The sequence below is a fragment of the Symphalangus syndactylus genome, chromosome 9, assembly GCF_028878055.3.
Source record: "Symphalangus syndactylus isolate Jambi chromosome 9, NHGRI_mSymSyn1-v2.1_pri, whole genome shotgun sequence".
In the NCBI taxonomy this organism is placed as follows: Eukaryota; Metazoa; Chordata; class Mammalia; order Primates; family Hylobatidae; genus Symphalangus; species Symphalangus syndactylus.
The window spans coordinates 50,298,995-50,315,203 of NC_072431.2; the positions used below are offsets into that span (position 1 = coordinate 50,298,995).

The 16,209-nt window shown below is 39.5% G+C and overlaps 1 long non-coding RNA gene and 1 pseudogene across 1 annotated transcript in view; one reads left to right on the forward strand and one right to left on the reverse strand.

Annotated features, from left to right (window-relative positions):
- The window catches only part of LOC134737500 (uncharacterized), an 80,395-nt gene that overhangs the window by 115 nt on the left and 64,071 nt on the right, over positions 1-16,209 (forward strand). The window lies entirely within an intron of this gene.
- On the reverse strand, positions 5,305-6,673 carry LOC129490656 (fatty acid-binding protein 5-like; annotated as a pseudogene).

Genomic DNA, 16,209 nt, shown 5'->3' on the forward strand with positions numbered 1-16,209 from the left:
TTGTTGCATATGAATGTGTTTTATCACTAGACTCAGACAAGTTGGCAACTGGTACACAGTGAACCTGCTTCACAGTCTCATGCCTTCTCCGTTCCTCACTGTGTTCATCCACCAAGGACCAACTATCAGACCCCTTAACCACTGAACGCAGAGTTGGGAAGACAGGCCCACAATAGGTTCTTGTGAGTGGGCGTGACCTGGCACCAGCAGACCATTGTCTGTGGGCATCACACACTATGAGTTTTCCTCCCAATTACAATAAGAAAGAAAGCTAAATTTGGTGGAGTCAACAGTGCAGAGGTGTATCTTGCTTAATGCCATAGAAATAGCCCTAATGTTGCACCTGAATGGGATATTTATTAATCATAAGGGAGGTCATTATTTCAGAGAAAACTGTAGTGAAAAGTTTAGTAAAGCAAAGATTCCATTTTTTTTGGTAACATAAACCGTGCTTCCAGACACATCTGATCTATAAATTTTGATTTTATGTTTCAGATTTTCTTTAAAGCCAAATATGCCTATAAAACTTAAAAAACTTAACAGTTTTATGGGGGGCTGGGGCTGAAGCAGGGGTCTTTCATGATTCTTTCATCTTTTAAGTTGCCTCCTTCCGTTCAGATGGACAAGTGACTGTTCCCCTGGCAGCTTTTGCCAGGCTTATAGGAGCCAGTCCCCTGGAAGGCCGTGTCTTCATGAGAGAATCAGCATTCTCTAGACCTTCTGTTTTTCATGTCCTTTTTCTGTTCCTTTGAAAAGAGACACAAGGAAGCAGGAAAGCTGGAGTTTGGTCTTGGTTCTACCCTAGATGGCTGCCTGATTTGAACCAATCAGTTGGTGTTTCCGGGTCTCCTTTCTAATCAGTAAAATGAGAAGAGTAGGCTTAATGATCACTAAATTTGCATCTGGTAGTGCAATTTTAAAAAACAAAAATAATTTGGAAGTCCATTTTTGAAAATGCCACCAAATCAAGAATTTCTGTATTCGTATTCAAATGCTAACTATCAAGGACATGTGTTGTGCTTTTATGAAGGCAAAAAATGGCTTGGAACTTATGGGAAACTTCTATTTAATAGAGCTAAACGATTCATGTCATGTCCAGTAGTGGCAAACTGCATTCTTGAGTAATGGTGGAATATATTTTCTTAGGTGAAAGCTTAAATTCAGTTCTACTGGGGCTTAATTAAGCAATACTGTCTGAAGTCATGAGCAATTCTGTGAGTAAAATCACTGAAGAAATAGAAATGCCTCAGAATGCAATGCTGGTCTATAGCATTTGAGACATGATCTGGTTTAGTTAGTTTGAGTTCTTATATTGGAAGGAAATTCAGGGCTCTCTGTTGAATGGAGCAGGGGTGAATCCCAATGGCCTTGCCCTGTTGCAAAGAGCTAGGGAAGTTTATTTTATGTCTGGACTATTGGGTGAAATCCTGAAACCAATTTTCTGCTGGAAATTGTGTGTATCCCTCTGGCAACAAGCTGCCTGAGCAGCGAGCTGTCACATTTCAATGCAGAAGCCTTTTGTTTGGCAATGAGATAATTTTAGTTCTTAGGCTGTTAGGAATGTATTTAGAAATTCAGCATAAATACTTTTGGAGTATACTGGGCTATTCATAGGGGAGCTAAGGTCCAGGGCAAATCAGTATATTTTCTTTTCCTACTTTCTCATCTGCCCCTCCTTTCAAATGCCAAGTTTTGGTGTAGTAAAAAGAATACCAAGGGCAACCTTGAACAGTGGTTCCTAAAGCACAGTATGTGCAGAGTGCAGGGAGGTACACAGCGGCATCCATTCCTTACCTTACTAATGGAGGAAGTGGAAGAGCTAACTGGAAGCTGAATCCGTACATAGGTTGTTGTGGTTTTCTTTTCTTGACACCTACTGGCTTTTGCACTAGTAAGCTTTATTAGCTTTTTCAGATTTAAACATCTAAGATACTAAGACAAATTGGACATGTTGTAAAGGATGTGTTGAGATTTGAATTGCTCATAGGTCCATGAGGACAGATAATGCAATCCTGTTTATTGTATTTCATTTTTTTTAGAGACAGGGTCTTTCTATGTTGCCCAGGCCGGAGTACAGTGGCTATTCACAGATGTGATCGTTACTCACTGCAGCCTTGAACTACTGGGTTCAAGCAATCCTCCTGCCTTAGCCTTCTGCACAGCTGGGACTTACAGGTGCACACCACCATGCCCAGCTTAAATCGTGTTTATTTTTATCTTTAATTTTTATAGTGTAAATTATCCATTTGTTCTTATGTGCTACAAGAATGATATTTAAACATTTTCCTAATATCATTGTGTGCTTTTTCATTGCTTATGCAAGGAAAAGGAGACATGAGTAATAAAGAGACACCATGTTTAAAGTGGCTTCAATGTCTTCTTACATTGAGCTTTGTGTAAAATGTAACCTGAACAGAATGATGGTGTCTTCTGTCTGTTCCATGAAATTTCTGTTCACTTAAAAATTTTTTTTTTATGTACCAACAAAGACCAAACTGAGGCTTTTTCTTTACATTTTCTTATATTTGCTCTGTTCACCTAACCTTTCACTAACCCTTCTGAGTTCAATGGAGCATATAATTGTTACATCATATAGAAATATTTGGGGGAAACAAATGGCATCGTGCAAAAGATATAATTTATGGAGGGAAGTCATCCAGAAAAACCTGGAAGGAATGTTTAATTTATTTTAAGCCTCTGAATACTATTGCCTTTTTCCCTTTCAGTTGTCCACATTACATTCTTTGTGTGACACAGGAAAAATTATTAAACACACATCTATATAAAACTCCAACAGTAGCTGCTATGAAAATTAAGATGTTGCAATTTTAATGACGATAGGAAACCAGCAGAAATTTAAGGCATTTACTTCCTTGATTAAAGTATATGACTATACCTAGAGTCAGGTTATTCTCATTTGTCAGCAGCTGAAATGACTTCCTGTGTTCCTCAATTTTAGAAAGATGCAAAGGTGAGATCCCAGCCTTAGAGAGAACTAGCAGGAAGTGGTGCGTGCGCCTGTGTGTGTTTGTTTGTGTATGTGGGTGTGTATGGTGGTAGAATGGAAATACTACTGATATTCTGATGCTAATTTTACCCCCAAACCAGATCTATAGCATATACGGCTGTAGTGTTATAAAAATAATACACTTACACAAGCATACTTATCATATGTGTGTTTGTGTTTATGTATATGTGCATAAACATGTATGCATACCTTGTAAATTTGTGAATAGTATACTTATTTTGGAATTAGGATTTTAAAAATAAGCAGATATAGAGTATAGTAATATGGGGAAGCACCATTCTGAAAGATTTACTTGAATATTTAGGTTTTTGGCTTCTATTAAATCTCCGTGCCTATCTATGGGTTTTACCATCTTTTAGCTCAGCAGCTGTCAACGCTGGATTCAATGGAATCATCTGGGTAACTTAAAAAAAAAATTCTAGTGCCCAGACTCCATCCCCAGAGATTCTGATTTAATTGGTTTGGGAGTAGGATTGGGCATTGGTGATTTTTAAAAGCTCCCTTGGTGATTCTAATGTGCAGCTAGGGTCGACAGCAACTGCTTTAGCCATGTGTTGACAAGCAATCCTTGGCAGTACCTAACGACAGCTATTTGGTGATCCTGAGTTTGCAGATATTTTTCCTGACTCAGTGTGGTTGTTGCTGGAACCCAGAGATGCTGAGGCCTTCAAAATGGCACCAGCTATAGCTTCAGGCAAAACACCCAGGAAGAACAAAGCAAGTGAAAGGACTGAGGAGGACCTAAAAGTTGGGCAACTGGCACAAGATTAAAAACCTTAGTGGAGTCAGGACTTGAACCCAGGTCTTCTATAGTGATGTGGTTGAGGGTCAGGGCTCTGGAGTCAGACTGTTGGCTTGGATGTGTTGGCTCCTACAGTAACTAGCTGGTTGAGGGATGATGGGCATGCTATTTTTTTGTCTGCCTGGTAAAGATTTGTTACCTCTCAGTTCCTGAGCCAGTGATGTTTGGGAAAGAAAAAGATAGCATTAGTGTCAGTCTTATGTAGCAGATTTTAGCTACTTAACCTCTCTTGGCCAATGTTTTCTCACGCCTGAAATCCCAGCACTCTGGGAGGCTGAGGCAGGTGGATCACAAGGTCAGGAGTTCAAGACCAGCCTGGCCAAGATGGTAAAACCCCATCTCTACTAAAAATACAAAAATTAGCTGGGTGTGGTGGCAGGCGCCTGTAATCCCAGCTACTCGGGAGGCTGAGGCAGGAGAATGCTTGAACAGGGGAGGTGAAGGTTGCAGTGAGCCAAGATCACGTCACTGCACTCCAGCCTGGGCGACAGAGTGAGGCTCCATCTCAAAAAAAAAGGAGGTAATTATTATGATGCCTACTTCATAGGCTGGGTGGTTGAGATGATTAAATGAGGTAACAAATGTGAAACCACTTGTGACTGTACCTCACACATAGTATCTCCTTAATACATGTGAAGTATTATTATTAATTTTTATTACCTGACTACATCTTATTCTCTATTTTACTGTACTAACTCAGATTCTTCAACTCAACATGATCGAAATGATGGATGAGGCTTCCATCTTCTTTGATAACCGTTCCTTGTATGACTTCAGTTGTCTTTTCTTCTAAGCTAACTATAGATGTAAAGAATAAATCTCTATTGCTTATTTTTCATTATGTCCTAGAAATAAAAAAGGGGCTATATGTAAATAGCATTAAAGTAGATCCATATACAGATCTATTTTATATGGATACAGATCCATATAAAAATGGAATTTTGCTGTCATAATCATAGCTATCGTATGGTATTTTCTATGTTCCAGGTATAATTTTAAACGTTTTACACAAAATATTTAAAAAACTTTTTGTTATAAAAAATTCCAAAACTACACAGGAATGCCTGTGTATGTATAGTACATGAACCTCTACATACTCACAATTCTTTTTTTTTTTTTTTTTTTGAGACAGGGTCTTGCTCTGTCACCCAGGCTGGAGTACAGTGTTGCTATCATGGCTCTGTACAGCCTCAACCTCCTAGGCCCACGTGGTCCTCTCACCTCAGCCTCCCAGGTAGCTGGGACTTACTTGCAGGAGTCTACCACCATGCCCAGCTAATATTTGTAGTTTTTTTTGACAATTCATTTTTAGCTATTATCCACTCATGGACAATTTTGTCTATACCCTTGTACCCCAACTATCTTGATATCATAGACATTTTTCTCTAAGTAGTTCAATGTGCTTCTCAAAAACATAAAGACCTTTAAAGAAAGATACTCACAATACCATTACTACACATAAATGTAGCCCTTATAAAAACTTTATGCATTAAGTAGTAGTATTATCCCCATTTCATAGATGAAGAAACCAAGGCACAGACAAGTTAAGTAACTTGCCTAAGGTCACACAGCTAGTAAGTGCCAGAGTTGGAATTTGAAATCAGGTTATCTGGCCACATAGTCTGTTTTCTTTTTCTTTCTTTTTTTTTTTTTTTTTTTTTTTTTTGAGCACAAACACGTTTATTTATTAACCAAAGGGATGATCCTAATTAATCCAACACTTTGAAATAGCTGCTTGTAAAATGTTTGTGATAAAGATAATTGAACACAGTAATAAAAAAAAGCAGTAAGGAGATTTGCTTATTGAACTGAGCTTGTTCATTCTTGTAGTTAATTCCTGTCCAAAGTGATGATGGAATTTTTATTCTACTTTTTCATAGATCCGAGTACAGGTGACATTGTTCGTGACACAATCCACCACTGATTGCATCTTTCACTTTTCTTGTTACTGTGTTTTCCTTCCCATCCCACTCCTGATGCTGAACAAATGCACCATCTGTAAAGCTGCAGACTGAGTTTTTCTGCCATCAGCTGTGGTTTCTTCAAACTTCTCTCCCAGGGTACAAGAAAATTGTGTTGTTTTCACAGCGCTCTCAGTTTTTATGGTGAGGTTTTTGCCATCACAAGTGATACAATCTGGTTTGGCCATTGCGCCCATATTTCACAAAGATATTCCCACTCCTAGTTTCTTCACGTATGCATCAAAGCCTTTGCTGTCCGCCAGGCGCCATCTTCCTTCCAGCTGCTGAACGGTGGCCCCATGGTGCGCGAGGGCCGGAGTGCGGAACGTACGGAGCCAGGTCTGCGTGGGCAGCCTACTAGTTTGTGTTCTTAACCATTTTGAAATACCAGCTTCTCAAGTGAAAAAATAATGCAATACACAATTTCTTCTCAGTGAATACAAGGTTTTTTGTTTGTTTGTTTGTTTTGAGATGGAGTCTTGTTTTGTCGCCCAGGCTGGAGTGCAGTGGTGTCATCTCGGCCCACTGCAACCTCCACCTCCTGGGTTAGAGAGATTCTCCCACCTCAGCCTGCCCCGTAGCTTGGATTACAGGCGTGCACCACCATGCCCGGCTGATTTTTTTGTATTTTTAGTAGAGACGGTGTGTGTGTGGGGGGTCTCACCATGTTGGCCAGGCTACTCTCGAACTCCTGGTCTCAAGTGATCCACCCACCTAAGCCTCCCAAAGTGCTGGGATTACAGGCGTGAGCCACCGCACCCAGCTGAATACAAGGTTTTATCTTTTAGTGTTTTTAATGTCCTAATTACATAGGTGTCCTACTGGTGACCAAAATTCAATTTTGCCTTCTACAGCTGCCATGGCCTTAGGTGTCAGATCCATCTGGCTCCTGTTTATTACATGTGACTTTATGCCCATTACTTACCCTCTCTAAACCACAGCTCTTCTGTTATATGATGATATAATAACACCTACCTCATGCAGAATACTGGAGAGTTGTATATTTCTAAGTGTTTCAGTGTTTCAGTATTTAAATGCTAACACATGGAAGTGTTTTTTATTGAAATCTTTGAAAGGATATGATGTACTTGATTAGATCGAATCTCTTGACTTGATTGGTTAGGCAGCAGTCTCTTGAATGGTCAAGAACTGCCTTGATAAAGACTCAGTGTAGCTGATGTAGAAATGCCTCTTAATTTACAGCTGGAAGGCTGTCAGCTTGTTAAACCAAAATAAATGTTATAATATGTCAGCTTATATGAACCAGGGAGCATCATTTTTCAAGAAATTATGCCTCTCTCTTTGAGCTACTTTAAAGTCATTTGTCAACATCCATCCTAAAAATACAGTGAAAATTCTTAAACCCATATGCACATCTTTTGTTGCCTGGCTTCTTCCACACCAGCCTTCAGCTGGGATCTGCACTGTGAACAACAAGCTGGAGTGTGAAGAGTGTTAAGACCAGGGAGTGTAAAAGTGTGTGTGTATATGTGTGTGTAGGGTCCATATGTGTGACTACCCTCTAAAATTAAATAACCTGTTTCTTAATCACCTTCTATTTTGCAATATATGTGCCACTCCTATGTACCAAAAATTTGAATAATCAAGGTTTTATCATGCACAAAATATTTTATGATATTTTTCCTTTGCTCTGTAACATCTGATATTCAGAAACTACCTTATTCTGGATTCTCTTTATATTTTTCTTTGTTCATATTAGTTCTTCCCAGGGTTTATATTGAACAATTCATCCTTGTCAAGGAAAAAAAATCATGCTTTCCCAATATTATACTTAATTGTGTGTCCTGTTACTCTAACCCACGTGATTTATAGACCTTACACATTTTGACAACAACGGCATTCCTTTTAGTATTCTCACTAGGTAAGAATATCACCTTGTAACCTTGTTCTCTCCCCTTTCTCATTTTTGTTAGGTAAAAATGAAAGGGTTATTTTGATTTACAAGCAGCATCTGAGCTTGGCTCTCACCTTCAAGATATCCTTGCACAATGAAAAAAACAAATGTTATTTTGCTCTATAAACACTATATTTGAAATTTTTCTTCACATGTCTTTTAAATCATCTCTTTGGCCTAAGGCTTCTTGCTACCCCTGGCTTTGGAATCCCTCCAAACCTAGCCTCCATTTATATGGGTTGTCGAGGATGCTGATTATTTGGAATTCTCCGTTGAAATCAGATTTCTTGCCTCCAGCCATATATATAGGGGAAATTAGGCTGCCTGCTTTTCCTAAAATTGTGTCAAGGTAATAGCTTATGCTGTCTCATCAAACACTGGGCAGGGCTTAGATGACATGTCAACCATTTCAAATTTTGCATTAACAATCTCTGAATGAAATAAAAACTCTAAATTATATTCAGTTTAGGGAATTGGATCCTAGGTGTAAAGTTAGAAAATTGGAGATGGTTTGTTATTTGGATGAGTTTGGTTTTTCAGTTAGCTGATGCTTCATTTTGTCTATCAATCTGTCTATGGCTTTTTCCAGTCACCTTTTTGAAGTGTACTTTTTAGGCAATAATAGGTATATTTTAAAGTATAGAGTTCATCAAGTTTTGTATATATTTAGGTAACCACAACCCTAAGCAAGATATAGGACATTTCCATCCCCTCCAACTGTTCCTCATGCCACTCTCAAAGTGACAAGGAAAAACGCCCATCAGAGACTGTCATTCTTAGGAGAAAACATATCCTTTAAACCCAGTTGTAACAGTGTGGCTTCCCATTGACAAAAGCAACGTTCACTGTAATGACTTTATTATAAGTAGACACACGCAGGCAGTCAATGAGCTCCTGCAATGACTGGCAGCTCAAAGAGGAGGAGGGGAAGAGCCAGTGGAGGTGGGTGGATGGATGGTGGGCAGCAGTTTATTATAACCACAATTAGCTCAGGATGCTGGTATTGGCCTCAGAGGGACCTGGTTTCCTGTGGTGTTAGCAAAAGGGATAAATTATAGTCGACATCTGCAATGAAGGACAGCAAGATGACCCGGAGGGGAAAATGTCAGATGTGGTAGAGGTCAGAGAGCCTGGTTATTCAACAAATGCAGGTTTGGAGCAGAGATCAAAGGCAGCTGCCAGAGAGTAAAATGGTGTTAGAGGTATGTGCTCAGTAATAAGTATACGGGTGTACCTAATACTGGTCAAGGTATTGAGCCATCAATAAATCAAACAATTCTGCCTGGGCAAGGCAGAGATAGGACTTTATGGTGGTGGATGTAGTGGATGACAGGATGAAACAAAGGCAAGGAAGCTGCTGATTGCAATTAAACAGGGTTTATTTTTGATGAGGTAGGTCTGAATTCTTTTCCCACCACATCTCTGTGGGCGTTTGATATTGTTCAGACAGCTCAATTAGAGGATTTTGATGCCTTTAGTGGCTCAATCAATCATCTGTAGTAAGGTTTGGATTGTTTGCATGCTGTAATGTGCTGAGGAAGATGGCAGTTAGCTCTTTCATTGTAAGAATGGTAGGACTGCAGCAGGGGAAACACTCAAGCTATTTCTGATTTAAATTGTCTGCACATGATCAGATCTGAAAAGACTAGTTTGGAAGACAAATAAGAAAAAAGTCTCAGTTTTGCCCATGTGCCAGGCTCTATTTATTTTTTAATTATTCCATTTATGCCACATTATCTAAATTGAAGTACTTGCAACTTGGTCCATAAGACATCTAACAAGTAAGGACTTCTCTGGAGAGTGGATTCAGGATAGTTAAAATAGATTCTTCCAGTGGATACTGTGGTCAAATTTCACACAGTTCAGATTAATTTTCCAAAGCAAGAGGATTTTGGTGATGCCAGGACATACGGCAAAGCCTGCAGCAGTAGTGGTATATTGGTGTTTTCTGCCATCCTGACAAGGAAAAATGCCAGCAATTTAGTTAATCCTACAGGCCCTCCATGGAATGTCTGAATTTCCCTCTGAGAGAGTCACCGTGTCTCACCAGAATTCAATCCATTAAGTTTTATTTGTGGAGTTTCTCCTAACCTCCTCATAAATAGAGTGAGATGCACCTTTTACAGTGCACTAAAATATCTTACCCGTTCCATGCCATATGGCTGCTTCTTCCTATTTAAATAAAATAAATAATCCTTAAATATGCATATATTCTTTGCATAGACATGTGCTTGAATTACCAACTGTTTGTTACGGTTTTTGTTAATTCGCAACAAATCAGTGTGTTCCATGGTTATATTTCTCCTATGACAGAAGCCTGTTATTTCACTTTTAGTACATGCTAATTCTCCTAAGACGAGCATCCTCAACTCATTTCCTTGGAGACAGTAAGAAAATCCCAAATGTATCAGGATCAAGAAGATAGCACTACTCAGGAAATTTTAGTTATGATTTTTTCCAAGTATATTCTGATTAAGCAAAAAAGCACATACAACCCTCCCTCTCTAATTCTCCAAATCACTTTTTAAATACAGTCCTCTCTCTTTTCCCTAACCTTCGGAGGAACTAGTTTTCTTCTCTCTCAATTATGTTTTCATTCTTTAAATGTGGTTGGATATAACAATGACTTTAACTTTCCATCTTACAGCTATTAAAGACCTTGACCTTTTGGTCCTAATAAAAGAGTTATGAACCATGCCCTGCTAAGTGACTTCACTCCCCGTCTCTCCCTTCACCCAGATAAATTCCCTTGGTGGGTGATAAAACACTGGATTGAAACGGACACATTCGGTCTCTGTTAAAGCTATTTATGGTGATTTCTCTGCTGCGAGCATTATACTTGGGGCAACCAGATGCTCTTCTTTTGGGGTCCATCTTGTAACATGTTCTCTCAGTATTCCGAGAACTCCTTTGGGGCCAAGAGATGATCTCCTCTCTGCAAGAGCAGTTATTTAACAGCTTCATCCAGGAGAAGCAGTGCATATAGAGAAGAAAAATAGCACAAAATGGAAAAGCACATTTAGTTTTTTAAAGAAAGCATTTAAAAAATCCCATTTGATTTATCTTTGTCCACATTCTTAGCTCCTTGTAGTGAGGTACTTTAGAAATGGGCTGGCAGTTATCCAGAGGGCGTGAATGATTTTTCACTGTTTGCTCTTTTGTTTCTGAAAGATTACAAACTGGGCAAGCCATCTAAAGGCTCGGGTAAACAGACATAGATGTCAGAGTTTATTCTGAGACTCTGAATTCTCAGTTTTTCTGATAAATACATTGTTGCACTTTTCTCCGTTCATCCTCTTGATGATTATTACACCAGTTAAAGACATTTAAAATGAATTCTCCACCCCTGGTCTTCTCTGAGAGCATTAGGCTTTTATGCTGCTATGGCTACAAAAATAATATCTGTTTGAAGAAGACATTTTAAAGATCAGAGTATTTTTTTTAAATAGACTTAATTTTTTAGTGTAGTTTTAGGTTCACAGCAAAATTGAGCAGAAGCAACAGAGATATTCTATATATCCCCTGCCCCCGCAACATGCATAGCCTTCTTCATCATCATCACTGGCCACTGAAGTGGTACATTTGTCACAACTGATGAACCTGCATTGATGTGTCATTATCACCCAGAGTCCCCAGTTACATTAGGGCTAACTCTTGGTGTTGTACCTTGTATGGGTTTGGAGAAATGTCAATAAAATGTATTCTCCACTGTCATTAGGTGAGTTTTTTTTTTTTTTTTTCTAAAAAAAAAAGAGTCTTACTCTGTCACCCAGGCTGGAGTGCAGTGGCGCGATCTTGGCTCTCTGCAACCTTCGCCTCCCGGGTTCAAGTGACTCTCCTGCCTCAGCCTCCCGAGTAGCTGGGATTACAGGCGCCTGCCACTATGCCCAGCTAATTTTTTTTGTATTTTTAGTAGAGACTGGGTTTCACTATGTTGGCCAGGCTGGTCTTGAACTCCTGACCTCGTGATTCGCCTGCCTCGGCCTCCCAAAGTGCTGGAATTACAGGCCCAAGCCACTGTGCCCAGCCGGGTGAGTGTATTTTATTTACATACTTGGAAAATCTGAATGATCCACTGTAGATTACAGTTTTTTGGTTGGATGTTTGGTATGAGTCACCTCCTGAAAATTTTAGCAAGTTTTAGCTGTCACCCCTAACACTCCCAGAGGTCTACTTTTTTTTTTAGACCCACATTGAGTATAATAACTTTATTATATTTTAAAATAATATTTTAATAACATTTCATTATTATAATGATAATTATAATTTTAATATTATTAACATTTTAAATAATATTGTTAAAACTGCAGTTAACTTTACCTATTAAAGAGTAGATGAGTACTTCTATATAAAGCTCGCAGAAAGTGGAGAAGATCTTTATTACTCTACTGGTGAGTTGTCTGGGAGCCCAGGAAGGGCAGGAGGAGTGTGGCTAAGCAGAACCTTCCTCTCCTCAGCCTTGCCCACACCATTTCTGCAGTTCCACAAGCAGATTGCACAGTTGCCAGCTCTAGAAAACAATATCCCCAAACAAATGATCAGATTTCATTGAGGCAAGGTACTTTTCTTCTACTGCTTCCAGAAAATAACTTTCTTTTGGGAGTGATAGGCAAAGGACTACTGAGAATTGTATGATAACTTTCTTCTTATAAGCTGTGAGAAGTCTAGGCTGTGCAGGCAGATTTAAAAGAGAGTATCTGTTTCTGTTTCTTCAGGAGAGAAACCAGTGTGAAGATTGGATGCTGTTCTATCCTAAAGCCATTTGGGTCTCTAGCACAATGCCTGGCACAAAGCAGGCATTCGAATATTTGCTGAATTAAAATTTCTCTACTAAAATAATCCATGAACCAGAAAAGTAAGAATAGCATTGTAAATATTAAGTTCCAATAGTGGCTGTTGTAGGAAGAAGACAAAATGATTAATTTCAATGTGTGTTCTTAGATTTAGAATGTTTATATACAGTCTGCAAAGACTTTCTACCCCTTTAATGCTGTGATTGGGTAAAATGTCAGACACCATGATAAGTGCTAGACATACAAAGATGATTTAGATACAATTTGTATTTTCTAGGAGCTCACTGGTAGGGAGGATAAATTACTCTACTAGAATATAGCATCCATGAGAGCAGAACTTTATTTTGCTCACCATTGTAGCCTCAATGTCTAGAATAGTTCCTAACACATAATACTTGCTTAATTAATAACTTTTGAATATAAAAGAATGGCTGGATTATTCTATTACATTGAAGGAAAATTCTGAATGACCACGTACTTGCATGACAAATAGCCACTGGTAGGAAATTGGGCATGCTCCTTATCCAATTTCTACTATGATCTATAGAAGATCATAAAACTTGCCACTATTGTAAAAATTCTAGATTATAACATGGTATATTTGGATTGATTTGGACATGAAACTTCACATCACTTAGTGCTGTCTCAGTACTATCTTCCTGCATGTGACAAAACATAAATTGATGATCTGTTTAAGAGTGCTAAGTCTCTGATAATTTTTTTTTTTTTTTTTTTTTGAGACAGAGTTTCACTCTTGTCGCCCAGGCTGGAGTGCAGTGGCATGATCTCGGTTCACTGCAACCTCTGCCTCCTGGGTTCAAGTGATTTTCCTGCCTCAGCCTCCTGAGTAGCTGGGATTACAGGCACCCACCACCACGCCCAGCTAATTTTTTTTATTTTTAGTAGAGACAGGGGTTTCACCATGTTGGCCAGGCTGGTCTCGAACTCCTGACCTCTGGTGATCCACCCGCCTCTCCCTCCCAAAGTGCTGGGATTACAGGCATGGGCCACCGTGCCCGGCTGCTTCTCTGAGAATTCTGCGAGCAATGAATTCCCAATTCTCTATGAACAGGAGGAAGAGCCTACCTCACAGAAGCTGGTGTACATAGCAAAAATGGTCTAGAAAGGTAGATCAACAGCACCCAGACACATGACAGGTAATTAAGTCTGTCCCATAACTGCATCATCCAGAACAGGTGGATATCTCTTCCAGAAAAGTGACTGCAAAAAAAGAAAAGTGGCTGGTTTCCTATCTGATGCAAATGGACCCAGCTAATCTACTGACAGCTAAAAGTGGAGAGTCACAAAAAAGGATGCATAATAATTTACGCATTACATTTACATGTATATTAAAGCATGCATATGCATATTCACTCTTCAATATGATGAGGTAGGTTCAGGGCATCCTCTAAGTATTGTTGTGCTGATTGGAATACCTTTATTTCTTTGTTGCATAAACTATGTACATAACGCATCTTCCATAATTGCCAGCATCAGAGTCTTTAAATGGAGAACTTTAAGAATCAGAACAAGAATGTGAATTGAGAATTGAAAGTCCACTGAAAAGCATTCTGAGGACAGAATCTTTCTTTACTTTTATGACTTTACAGTTGGACAATTGTAAACTTCCTAATTCCTCAGAAGTTTTACTTACTTGCCTCTATTGAGTCTTTTCAAAACAATAAATTAAAAAAATTAGTATTTCATCAGCTTTCCCCATATTTTATTCAATTATGAATTTGCAATAACAAGTACAATGGTCCTAACTAGGTTTCAGAACAAACACAACTGATTCTTAATAAGAATATAACTCCATAGGTGGGAGCAGACATGCAGATGCACACTACAGAGAAGCAGCAAATTAGCTACATGTGAAAAAAGGTTTTGGAGTTTTAGCACCAGCTTTGCCTTGGGTGGCCTGCAAAACTGTGGTATTATAAATGATCTACACTGTGTGACAACGAAAAACAACATGTAAGGTTTTCACTGAGCAATGATGTGTAGCTCCTACTTTTAGTATAATATTAAAGTTGTTACAAGTGAATATAAAGTACGGCACTTACTTAAGTTGGCTTGACAACTCAAGAGGGATTTGTTTCTTTTCGCCGAGAAAAACAGAATAGCTCTCACCTGTAATCCTAGCACTTTGGGAGGCTGAGGCAGGGGAGATCACTTGAAGCCAGGAGTTCGAGATCAACCTGAGCAACATAGTGAGACCCCCCTCCCGCTACAAAAAAAAAAAAAAAAATTAGCAGATGTGGTGTCACGCACCTACAGTCTCAGCTACTTGGGAGGCTGAGGTGGGAGGATCACTTGAGTCCAGGACTTTGACGCTGCAGTGAGCTATGATTGCACCACTGCATTCCAGCCTGAGTAACAGAGTGAGACCCTGTCTCTAAAAAAATGTACATGACTTGAGTCAGACAACCTGGGTCCAAGTCTCCACTCTTCTACTCATTAGCTGGGTGAGCTTGGGCTTCACTTGAACCATCTCAGTGTGCCCATCTGGGTGTCTGAAAGTTGTATCCTGAATAAAGCTTTACACTCACCTTTACATGGGGGGTCCAAAGCCATCACTATTATGAGAGGAGAATTTGGGGAAAAGCATCGGTTCTGCAGAAATTTACTGCGTTACTCAGGGCTCTAAGTTAGAAACAATAGACTTCGACTCTGAGTGACTAAACAGAAAAAGTTTGTCAAAAGGATATAGAGCAACTTACAGAATTTTCGGGAGGGCTGCAGTGCCAAGCCAGAGGTAACCAACATCCCAAACCCTGAATCAGAACTGGTTTTTAGCTGCCACCAAGACGTAGATGCAAACATTTGTACCACTCTGCACCAGGGAATCATTTAGCCCAACCAAAGCTGACAAACACTCCCCACCCGTGCTGCCCCCAATTCTTGTGTCAAGGACTCAACCTTGTAGCCACTGCCCTCTGCTGCCACTTCATGATAGAGAGAGAGAGAGAAACACTCCCCATTTTTTCCTAAGTCCAGTGTGGATGGGTCTTTTTTTGCTGAAACCTTGGTTACAAATTTGATTCTGGCTGTAAATAATGCTAGGAGAGCAAGTACCTATCATTTATTTTCAGCTTTGATAGCAAGTTCTTTAGATAAGAATACACCAAACATAGAAGCAGCCAAAATGAATGTCAAATATTCACCTAGGCAGAAAGCAGCCGTGCTGACACCACCATGTGTAGGAAGGCTAAGAGATTTGTGCCTAAGTGAATAGAAAGTGTTCAGAAAGGAGAATCAAGAAAACCTCTTTCCTCACTGTGGAAGGAGGCAACCCACAGAATCACCCAAAGCTGGAGAGAATTCAATCATGGTGACAGTTGGGAATTGCAGCTTTACATCTGTTCTCAAGGTAAGGAGAACAATTGAGATGGCCAGGCCTTAATGAGCACCCTTTAAGGGTGATGAATGAGCACTTCTATCTGCCTACTGGAATGGAAATCGGAATAGGATGTATCCCTAATGGGATAATGGAACAGTGCTACTGTGCTTTAATTTCCCAATTTTAGTAGGATTTAGGCAGCTGTGATTAACCTGACAAATCAAGGAGAGGATAGTGCGAAGGGATCCAAACAGCTGAGCCAACCTGGCACTCCTTCCTCCCGGATCCTTGAGGGCCTCATCAGACAAGACTCTTGGTATAGATTCTCTGTCAGGCTTCCAAGGCTAGGTCCCCACGGTGCTGAATGCTG